We start from the raw sequence: 7043 nt of genomic DNA, 5'->3' as shown, positions 1-7043 counted from the left end.
AAATTTGCAATTTCTATGCAACACTATACACGGAGTTAGAAAGTCAGTGTGACTGTGTGAACATTATGTGGCCGGCCGAGGTACAAGATTTTGTTGATCAGAAGACGCGCACGACGAACGCAACGCTCAGTTTTGAAATTGTGGAGAATATTACGTAAGTATTGCATAATGGTTAAGCTCGCGAAAGAACGAATTACAGTAGAACTCCAGTAACTCGAACTCGGATAACTCGAACAACCCCGTTAACTCGAACAAACTTCCATTAGCTCTTCTTGTCGTGAAATCAGATTTAAACCCTAAAACGAACACTACAGCAATTTGATTTTAATTCGAGAGCAACGAACAAATTACGAATCTGACAGTCATTTTCCACTCTTATCATAGGAACGTATGGATAACTCGAAACCCCGCTAACTCGAACTGTTTTTTCGTTTCCCTTCAGAGTTTGAGTTTGGCTATTTGGGTTTTATTAATTATTTCAACCTGAGAGTGCATAACTTTTACCAAGCTTGTCACAGATGTTTGAAACATGTTTAACGACCTGAAGTGGTTATATTAATTAGAAATCAGAATGAGTATTCGTTAATAATAGGGTGGACAATTTTAAAACTGTCGTGGCTTAAGTATTCAGTTTAATTCCTAATACAGATCCAGCTTGAATAGGGACCCCCGTTTTATAAGAACCTATTTAGCCTAAAATTTAAAAACTTAAAATATTTTACTTCTGGGAACACATGTTTGGACAAGGCTTTACTGTACATTATGGTGGGTGATTACCGTCATAATTAAACTTTGGATTATGTTACTTGTTATTGCATTTTGTTTTACAATAAGTTGCTTGTGTGTTTGAATTTTATGTTGGTTGTATCAATTTTCTGTCAGAATTCAGAAATTTTCGTCTAATCAAATTTTCGGATAACTCTAAACTTTCTAGTCATTTGAATTTTTCAGGTTGTGCCAGTTTTCGGGAACTATTCCAATTTCAGACTGTTTTCCAATGCTTTGCATCTCCGATTCGTTTTTCGTTTCTGGTGTATTTTTTGCCAGTAGTTCGAATTTTCGGACACATTCAATTTTCTGCTAGTTCCCGGCGCCATATTGGAATAGTAACCGCGCAGACATGATAGCGAGGCTACCGGTGACCCGTGGCTGAGCGTGAAGAGAGATTACAGTGAGGATTCGGCAATTAGCCCGTGTTTTTTCGCGTTTTTCGGAACATAAGCGAAAGTTTTGATTCTAATAATACTCCTTCGTCATCTTCTAAGATGAATGGAAAATATTGGGCCGCTTTTGGCTGTAAAAAAGGCGAGTAAACTTCTCAGGGGCTATCAGTTGTTTTCGCTGCGTAACAAAACACAAGGAGATCCAGTGAAGAAATCGCATCCATGGTGTAATCTGATAAGACGCCAGCATGAGCATGGTGAGGACAATTTTCTTCGTCTTTAAAGCAATTTTTCTTTGTACTAATCATTACTAAAAAGGAAATATACACAGCTCTCCTGAGCAAGTCGTTGGGATCAGAAAGAAAGGTTTTTAACATGCAATGTTTACAAAACTTTTGTTTACTTGCTCTCAATCACTGAAGTTGATGTTTAATAATACTTTACATTACACAATGCCCAATTCTTGAAAGTTTTCAGTAAAATAGTTATCCCAAATCAGGAATTATTATCAATTTTGCAGACTTCTTTTTTATTTTATTTCTGAGTGTGGCAGTTTATTTTATATTGGTTAGAGCTGCTTTTAGGTGAAGTTATAAGCTTGGTTTAAATAAAGTTTTAATATTATCTCATAGGTAAAGAGAAATCCCAGCAACATAGATTGTGAAACATTCTAAAAGGAGTCTGCCAGTTGAAAGAAGCTCAGAAAATCATCTATTCAAGTCAAGAAATGGAAAATAACACAAGCAGAGGGCAATTTTTTAAGAATAAAAAATGTTTTCATAGTTGAAATGACTGCATCAGCTACTAAGTTTTGAAATAAATCATTTGCAGTGTTGAATCAAGGTGTTTCAAAAAGCCATTTAACAGTTCCTGTTACTATAAAAAAGTATTACCAACCCAAACAGTATGGTAAGGATTATTATTATGAGATGCACAAAATGTGGACCATGTATAACTGACAATAATGCTTGCAAGTCTAAAGTTATATTTACAAAAATTGCCTGAGGGAATGATAAAATCATTGCTATACTTTACATGTCCAGGGACAACTGTATTTGTTCTTTGTCCTTGCCTTATTCTGGCCTTAAAGGAATTTTATTGTCTATTTTGGAGAGAAAAGGCTTGCTTTTTCAATTTTTTTTTAACACCACATTCTCAGACAAAACAAATTCCACCCCTACACATTGACCTGGTGTGGGAGACGCGGTGGCCAATGGTTAGCACACTCGACTCCCAGTCGAACGGCCCGGGTTCGAGTCCTGGTGGGGGAGCTGCGTTGTGTTCTTGGCCAAGACCCTTTACTCTCAGTGCCTCTCTCCACCCAGGTGTATAAATGGGTAACAGCGAATTTACTGCTGGCATTCCATCCAGGGGGGAGTAGACCTAGTCGCTTAATGCTACGGAAACCGGGATAAGCTCCAGCTGTATGAGCCACTTGGCTCGGACACAGACTTTACCTTACCTTTTACAGATTGACCTGGAGGTTACAACAAGAGAAATTCCTCTTCCCCATTGATGGTAGAGTTTCATATGGACACCGAACTACAGCTAATCTAGCAGAGTTCCATTTAGCTTCATGATGAAGATTTTATTTATTTTAATTTTCTTTACTGTCTTATTTAAACAATACATTCATCTTAAACATTACATCAATATTTTCAATACTACATGCAGGACCTTAAATTTTATAGCTCCCCATTTGAGATAATAAACATTCAGAAAGTGTTTAAAGTATTGACATACTTTCTGGTTTCAGTGTAAAAGATTTATGGGTGGTTAACCCTTTACTGTCAAAGAATGAACAGCCCCAAAACTTTACCAGGTCAATACATACACATGTACACAAAAGGAGATGTAACAGTAATTAAAATTTTTCCCTGAATTTGACCAAATTCTCTCATCTAGAGCTGATAGAAAAGTTGATTTTTAACCTCTTCTGGAGAAATAATACCAAAATGATGGGTTATCACTGATGGACGATTAAACTACCCTGACTGTAATGTGGTTGAGACCAAACTTTGCCTGAAATTCAACCAGTTTAAATTCAATGATGCATTATTCTCTTTGCAGATCAATCAGACTTTTCATCAGGTGATTTAATAGGGTGCAATAATACTCCTGGTTAATGAGAAAAAAGTTTTCCCTTTTCTTTTGCATTTTTATTTCTTGAGTAGATGTTTCTCTGTGCCTTCTTTTAAATAGTGACTTCCTTGTGTGATAATTTCACAATCCATGTTTACTGGGATAGCTTTCACCTATGAGACAATATTGAAAACGGATTTAAACGAAGCTTACAACTTTACCTAAAAGCAACTCTTTGTTATCAATAATCTATTTCTTTTAAATCTTATCAAAATACAATAAGCTTATATCAGACTCAAAATAAATACAGAAATAAAAAAAACCGTAGGCAAAATTGGGAATAATTTCTGAATTGAGATATATATTTAAATGGAGACTTGTCAACAGAAGGGCTTTCCTAGATATAAAATATTATCAAAACAACTTCAGTGATTAGAAGCAAGTATAAAACAAAAGTTCTGTAAACATTGCATGTTAAAAACCTTTTTTCTGATCCCAACGACTTGCTCAGGAGAGCTGTGTATATTTCCTTTTTTGTAATGATTAGTGCAAAGAAAAATTGCTTTAAAGACGAAGAAAATTGTCCTCACCATGCTCATGCTGGCGTCTTATCAGATTACACCATGGATGCGATTTCTTCACTGGATCTCCTTGTGTTTTGTTACGCAGCGAAAGCAACTGATGGCCCCTGAGAAGCTTTCTAGCCTTTTTTACAGCCAAAAGCGGCCCAATATTTTCCATTCATCTTAGAAGATGACGAAGGAGTATTATTAGAATCAAAACTTTCGCTTATGTTCCGAAAAACGCGAAAAAACACGGGCTAATTGCCGAATCCTCACTGTAATCTCTCTTCACGCTCAGCCACGGGTCACCGGTAGCCTCGCTATCATGTCTGCGCGGTTACTATTCCAATATGGCGCCGGGAACTAGCAGAAAATTGAATGTGTCCGAAAATTCCAACTACTGGCAAAAAATACACCAGAAACGAAAAACGAATCGGAGATGCAAAGCATTGGAAAACAGTCTGAAATTGGAATAGTTCCCGAAAACTGACACAACCTGAAAAATTCAAATGACTAGAAAGTTTAGAGTTATCCGAAAATTTGATTAGACGAAAATTTCTGAATTCTGACAGAAAATTGATACAACCAACATAAAATTCAAACACACAAGCAACTTATTGTAAAACAAAATGCAATAACAAGTAACATAATCCAAAGTTTAATTATGACGGTAATCACCCACCATAGTACATGTATACGACGTCATGTTCTGAATGATATGATTAGTGTTTCATTTTTACATAAACACCTGTGTTGTATGCAAATTTTATACAAATAATAGGTAGGCCGACTATCACTAAAAGTTCTGTTAGCAACAATGTAATTTTTTCCTCAGGAAATAAGAACCTATTAAGAACGCCTTCGCGTTAATATCAACTATACTTGGAAATAGGCCAAAATGAAATTCCTTCAAACTCGGCCTGAATAAAGCCCTAGGGGCACTAGTTACAAAAATATCAGTTTAAGATCAATCGGTTAATTTTTGATTTTTTAACAATTTTTTTCTTCCCAAAGCCCGAAACCGGACAAAATCGAACACAAAAGTAGGGTCAATTCGGAGGCTTCTCCAATCGAAAATAAAATTTTTCATTGAAAACGAATTTCATATCGTATTTGTACCTCCATTCTACTATCTTTAGAAATAATTAGATCGCAATTTGATAAGAAGGCAAATATTTTACAAAATTTTGAAAGTCGCTACCTCAAGACAGCTAAAAATAGGCCAAAATTTACCATATTTTCAACTGTTTTAAAAGCCTCCTGGTACATCGTTTTGCCCAAAACGGCTCAATCAGCCTGAAAGAGCATGTTTTTAACTACAAATCTGTGAAATAAAATTTTTGGGTAATTAAAATCGCGAGCGCTGAGGCGGCGAAGTAAATGCAGCTATCTTCCTAAAAACTCGACCTTTGACCTTGCCGCAACGAAACCGCTAATAACGAGTTGTGACAATCTTTTCCTTATTTTGCGTAGGTTTCTTGTTTTATCGGTTGAAAACATCTATTACGTGATGAATGCAATCTTACTTGATGCATGAAACGCCCAAAAGTCACATATAGACTTCTGTTTGGACAAAATAAAGCACTTCGTTTATAAATACGCATGCCGAAATTTAAACTTGAACGAATTCAATATTGAATTTGGTTTATGCGTTAAACTAGTTAAATCACGGCAATACCCACCTGAATATTCATATTCACAGCGGTGCCATATCCCTGGAATAACGTTGAAAGGGAGCTCAATCAAAACTTTGCAATGTTTGCGACTGATACTAATCGAATTAATGTTAAAATTGTCACGCGCTGATTGTTCATCAGAGGAAAACGAATGTATTGTTTCCACGGGCAACCCCAAAATAGTCACTTCCGTTACATGAGCGATAAAGTTTTTTTTTTCATTATAGGCTGTCTTAAGGATAAACAATATAAAACCTCACTTACAAATTATTTTCTTATTAAGAGACCGTTTTTTTTTATCTAAAGTAAATTAATTTGAAATTAGTTTACGCTGGAATTTACACAGAATTATTGACAGGTATCACCAGTTTTCCGATAAATGTTCATTTCAGTATTGAAACTTGCGAGAAAAAGAAATCTTCTTTTAGTTTTCTTATTGAACTGTGATTGCATTTGTTGACATAAGAGAAAAAAAGGCGAAAAGTTTAAAGTAAGTAAGTAAGTACGTTTACTCGAAAAAATTATTGTGTGCGCTCGTTGGCTTGCTGTGGATACGCAAAACATGTTGGCGGTGATTGTGGTTCGAGTACAGAACGACAAGCGAACGATCATGATGAGTGTGTACGACTAGCTGAATGCTGTAAAGATATCAAAGGCCACCTAAAAACTTGCTGTGTTTCTGATTCGTCATTAAATTCAGAGGCAACACTTTTGCTGGCTAGGGCGGGTAAGTGAAACTCAAGTTAATGCAGTTTTTGCATTGTTTACATAATCAATTTTATTTTATTTTGTCTCTGGACATTTTGTTTTCATCTTTCCCTGTTAAAGGTATATTTGAGGAAGACGAGTCGAATTTAAATCTAACAATTTGCCCAAGACACCGCGACGCATTTGGGCTAAGGTGGCGAAAAAACAGAAAAATCTGCTAAATTCCGACTTCATGGGCAGCGCATAGAAAACCTAATGTAAAGGGGGAGCGAGGGATAACACTTGGGCAGTCCCGTCGCCTTTACAAAGTCAGCACAGTCATAATCCCTGTTGGTTCAAGTAAGTTTTTAAAACTTCTTGTGAGAAATGTTTCGACCTTCACTTTACCCTCACCCGTTGTTTGATAGCCTGTTCCAGGCGTTCGGTTAGTTGGGAAACGGCAAGCGAAAAAATGGGGAGGGGTCTAAGGCGAGGGGGCGCTCGCTCTCCTCCCCGCCCCCCTCCCCTTATTTGTTTTTTTTCGCTCGCCGTTTTTCGCGCTTCCCAACTAACCGAACGCCTGGAACAGGCTAGTTGTTTGATTGAACGCAAATATCCTTTGGTCTCGTCACGCCTTCCTTCCCACATTGGGGAGAAAAGATTGCGTGACGAACTTAAGGATTCAACGAAGGGGCTTTCATTTATTAGTGCTTTGAAGCCAATCTGAAAAATTACTCATAGTACCTTACAAATAACACCCACCTACCAATCCCTTTGATTGGTGAGAAAAATGTCACGTCCCCCATTTTATTTATTGTTTTGATGTAGTATTTTCCCAATAGTGTGTTGTCATGCCCCCCCCCCCCCTCCCC

General features: G+C 36.8%; 2 long non-coding RNA genes across 2 annotated transcripts; one reads left to right on the top strand and one right to left on the bottom strand.

The window, feature by feature from the left end:
- Window positions 1-1010: 1010 nt before the first annotated feature.
- LOC144640338 (uncharacterized) lies at window positions 1011-2001 on the top strand. Its single transcript, XR_013568336.1, has 2 exons — window positions 1011-1420; window positions 1796-2001. It is a non-coding gene; the product is annotated as an uncharacterized LOC144640338 (long non-coding RNA).
- A 735-nt stretch (window positions 2002-2736) lies between these two features.
- On the bottom strand, window positions 2737-4195 carry LOC144640339 (uncharacterized). The gene is made up of 2 exons (XR_013568337.1): window positions 3836-4195; window positions 2737-3418 (listed from the first exon to the last, which is right to left on the bottom strand). It is a non-coding gene; the product is annotated as an uncharacterized LOC144640339 (long non-coding RNA).
- Window positions 4196-7043: the final 2848 nt, after the last annotated feature.

The sequence above is a fragment of the Oculina patagonica genome, unplaced genomic scaffold (assembly GCF_052425735.1).
Source record: "Oculina patagonica isolate OP01 unplaced genomic scaffold, crgOcupat unplaced261, whole genome shotgun sequence".
Lineage (NCBI taxonomy): Eukaryota > Metazoa > Cnidaria > Anthozoa > Scleractinia > Oculinidae > Oculina > Oculina patagonica.
Note: the sequence above shows the minus strand (reverse complement) of the source record. Positions and strands in the feature narration are given on the sequence as shown.